Genomic DNA, 4797 nt, shown 5'->3' with positions numbered 1-4797 from the left:
CCCCCCGCAAGCAGCGAGCGGGTTGTGAGTGCGGATCTAGCCGTCTTCCCTCATCCGCAGTTTCGCTTTCCACGCTGTCAACCGCAGGCGGGAAGCCGCCATCGTCCTTCTGACGAATCATCTGCAGGTCAGCAGTAGCTTGCGGGACGCCGCGGCGCCTGCGTCATTCACCGAGCTGCGCCTCGCGGGTGTTAGCATCTCACATCCTGAGTGGAAGGGTGAGTACAGTACAGTCAGATATTTTGAGAGAGAGAGAGAAAGAGAGAGAGGCCTTATGCACATAACGTTTATTACGGTATAAATACCTCTCAGTGAGCCAACGGGATGGCTCTGACTCAAACCCAGAGATGTCTGCTCTCAGAGGCCAGGTGCCTGACAGGGAGCTCTGTAGCTGGTAATCTCCACCAGACGGTAAATTCTTTGAGGAGTATTGCGTTTGGTCACCTTCATAACACCCCGACACGCGTCGGTACAGAGCAGGGATTCCGGAACTCCGGTTACGGAGCACTGCCGTGGAAAGGTGATCGCTTAGGGTGACTGGACGGAGTAAGACGGAAGGTACGGGCTCCGTGCTTTTTAATCGACCTGCATTGAGGCCAGGGTTAGGTTTCTATTCTAGATCCGACCTCTGTGTGCTCCTGTTGGCCAGTCGTCTTCAGTTATTGTTGGTTGTTTCACGTCTACCTTTCCCAGCAGTTTACAGCCTTAGCATTCTGGTCACATTTCACTTTTACGTAAGCCTCGCTGCTCAGACCTGTTCCCTGTGTGAATAAGGTTTGATTTCCGCTATTTCCAGTCAGAATTCCTCACTTGGCCATTGCTGAGCTGCGAAGATCTGACCGCGGTGGAGGAGGCATTGTTTTTCAGAAAAGGACAGGGCTCAGAGCTCCTGATTGGTCTCAGGGCCCCGCTGTCTTCGGCGCAGTTTTCATTAGAGAGATCCGGGCTGGTTCTCAGGAGCTTCCTGTGGGCCAGCTGCTCCGCTGGGGTTGGCAGGTACCAGGTGTGGTGGACAAACAGACTCACCTCAGAGGCCCGAGCCCTTTGAAGTGCCGCAAGAATGTCACACTTCAAAGAAACCTCACTGCAGCTGTCACCTGGCTATCTAGTGGAGGTCAGGGAGTTAATATGCAACCACAGACCCAGTCCGCCCACCTCTGACCCACACCTGGGAAGCCGAAGCACATTTTTCTCCAATGCAGGGGATTTGAAAGCATTGCTCCTAATTTATCTCAGCATTGTTCCTACTTTATCTCAGCAAGAGCTCGGTGCCCTGAGTTTTTAGATAAAAACCCATTGTGCATGTCTGTTCAACAATAAAATAAGTAGAGGAGCTGCATCTTTTTCTTTTCTGAATAGGAATTATTTTGTAATGAAGTAAGTATTTGCAATTACTACTAGCAGGAGTTTAATTATGGGACTAATTTGTGAAAAAAAATTCCCGAGGCTTCCTACAAATGTGGCATCTTTTATCTGAGGATCACAATGCACTGTATGCAAATTAATGAATGCTCCTGGGCTTGGTGTGCATTCAGTTACTGTTTTAAATTTTCTTTGGGCATCCAGTACTCTGGGGCTGAGGTGAGAGGCTAAAGTTTATTTATAAATTGCAGCAGGGTGGATGCAGATTAGATCTAAAAAAGGACTTCCTGCTTGTGATGTTACTAAACGCTGGCCTGAATCACTGTTTCAGTTTTTAAAGACTTGCATCATGAGGACTTCCTGTCACTTCCCTGGTGCCCTTTTACCAACAAACCAAATGCTCCTCCAGTAGAACAAGCTGAGTCTTTGACTCAAGCACGAATAGTAAAATATCAAAGGAAAGAAAAAGAGGATTGTAGTTGGTGACAGAGGAAAACCCCAATTCTGGACTTTGTGAAGACCAGGGCTGCAAGGTGTTGATGCATCAATTAACATTCTAAAGAACACGTTTTTCATGGAGTAGTTTTGCTGCTGTTCTCACCTTGCAAATTCAGACTTTAACTCCCTTCCCCTCTACCCTTACAGTACACAGTCCATTAAAGATTATAGGTTCTGTGTTTTTAAGAAATAGGATGGACAAATATCTGCATATGTGTGTTTAGGGTAGAGTTTCTTTTTTTTTTTTTTTTAAGATTTATTTATTTATTTGACAGAGAGAGAGAGAGATCACAAGTAGGCAGAGAGGCAGGCAGAGAGAGAGGAAGGGAAGCAGGCTCCCTGCTGAGCAGAGAGCCCGATGTGGGACTCGATCCCAGGACCCTGAGATCATGACCTGAGCCGAAGGCAGCGGCTTAACCCACTGAGCCACCCAGGCGCCCTAGGGTAGAGTTTCATTTCAGATTTCTGTCCAGTGTCTGACAGATAAACCAGCCCTGCTGTTCTAATATTCCTTCTGACCTTAGTCAGAAGGCTTCGTGTTTCTTCCACCTACTTTCCTTGGGAAGGGAGAGAAAAGATTTGGGAACACAACAGGCTCTTTCTAAACAGTTTCCAACTACTCTAAGGGCGGAAACTAGGTCACCTCTCACTGTTCCCCAATCTCCTTCTGCCTGTGTTTTATGACCAATTAAAATCATCAAGTTTCTCTCTCCCAGTGTCTTACAACTTATTAGAACCATCAGATGTTTCTGTAGCTTTGGCACTAACCTTTGCAGATAGTTTTCTTCTACCCTTAGGAGTCAGTGTCTCTAGACTTGTATCCAGCTGAAGCAGGGTGAGTGGAAGAGTTGAAGATAAAGGTTTCTAGGATTGGGCTGCTTAGTTCAAAATGTGGTCCTATCATGTACTAGCCATGGGAACCTGAGCAAATTTCTTGATCTCTCTTCCTCAGTTTCCTCATCTGTCAAATGGATACGGTAATAATCCCTGCCTTACTGAAAACACTGGAGGGTTTGTATGCAAAACACTTCATAAGCACATAATAAGCACTCAAGAATGCTGTGATAATAATAATCATTATTGTTAATTAATTAGACTCCAAAAATATTAGTGTGAGTCTTCTAGGGGAAGACTCATGCTTATATCTCTTCCTAGATCCAAAGCACCTTCAATTATTATAGTGTTTCTCCAGTTGTGGGTTGGATCTTATTAATGGTTCATGGAATCAATTTAATTCAGTCTCAATTAGCCTGAGAAGAAAGGAAGAAGAGCAGTAGACAGGTGGGTATTAAGGATAGTATTGTTTTATAAAACTTTCATTTCTATTATACATGTATACTTATATGTTATATATGTTTACTTAACATACTTAGATATGTGTATCTACATTTATACCCACAGGAGGAGTATTGAATGCGATGTAAAATATCTTATTTCAACTGTAGTCAAAAAAGTGAAAACCATGAGGCTAAAATATACAACTTGAAAAGAAATGCTTTTTGCAACCCTATGAGTCCTCTATGTCACGGGTTATATACTGAGCTTTTTCAAGATGGTAGGGTGTTTTAGAAATAGGATTAGGAAAGTCGTCAGTGCAGCCAGTGAGGGAAGAAAGGAATCATTTGAATGACTTACAGGGCAAAGAGGAAAAAAACCATTACATATGTAGTATGTACATTATAAAAGTTCATTCTTTGCAAAGTAGATAAACGCAAAGGGTTAATATCCTTAGTGCATAAAGAATGCTGGCAAAGTATTCACAAAAGAATATGGCAAATAAGCATATAAAAATATCTTTGTCCTCATTAATAATGAAGGAATACAAAGGAAAACCGTAAAATTGTTTTCTCGCAAATCAAATCAATTTTGTTTTATGATATTACCAAATGTAGAAAAAGTTATAGAGAAGTAAATACCTCCACACAGGACTAGTGAGAATAAAGATGGGTAAAACTTCTTTGAGGGAGGAATTTGGTATTTTCATTTCAAAAGTCATTAAGATTGTATATACCTTTTGAGTTGACAACTCTACTTGAAAGAGTCTATCCTAAGGCCATAATAAACCAAGTGAACAAACATTTGCCAACTGGATGTTCATTGCAGGAATGTTATAGTAAAACACTGGAAGATAAAACATTCAAAAAAAGATGGTTGATAGACTTTCGTATGCCGATAGAACTGAATAAAAGATAGTCATTAAAAATGATGCCATGGTTGGCTTCTGGAATAATTCCTCTTTGTGTGGGGACTGGTGCCCACAGGTAAATCCCACCTTAAATGAGACTTTCTTTCCTTGGACACCAGACTTCTCTGAAATTATTAAAGACTTGGACCTTAAGTTTTGCAGTTTTTCCAACGTGTACCAGATTGAATGTAGGCATCAGTGCTAAGATAAATAACAAGAATGTGATTGACTTTTAGTAACATATAATGTGGCAGAAAAATTGCAGGTTACTTATGCATGGGCCAGATAGCCCAAACTTGCCCTGCTATTCCCTGTAAGAGCCCTGACCACACCCAGTTCCCCTTTGGCCTCCTTCCCAGGAGCCTGATGCAAGTGTTAAGTATTCTGGGCTGTGTGTTATTACACCCACTAATAGAACTGCTCTCCCTCCCCTGCCTGACCCAGGAGAAGACAGGGCTATAAACTAGGGCCTTTAGTGCTTGCCACTCTCACAGTGCTGCCCACCTGCCTCCCTGTGGTCAGCTGGGAGCTGTGGTAGCCATAGCACTTACTCTCCCAGCTAGCAGACTTGGGGAAGTCTTTAGTCTTCCTTTTTGTTTTCCTCTTGTCTGCTGAGGCCAGCCCACTGGCTAGGATTTGTAAAACAACGCTCCTAGCTCTACTTTTGAAATGTGGAAATTAGCCGTTAATCAGAGGGTAACCTGTAGGATGATGGCTAATAATATGGCAGGTGAAAAAAGCAGTTATGATAC

Source organism: Mustela lutreola, chromosome 8 (assembly GCF_030435805.1).
Source record: "Mustela lutreola isolate mMusLut2 chromosome 8, mMusLut2.pri, whole genome shotgun sequence".
Taxonomy (NCBI): Eukaryota; Metazoa; Chordata; class Mammalia; order Carnivora; family Mustelidae; genus Mustela; species Mustela lutreola.
Note: the sequence above shows the minus strand (reverse complement) of the source record.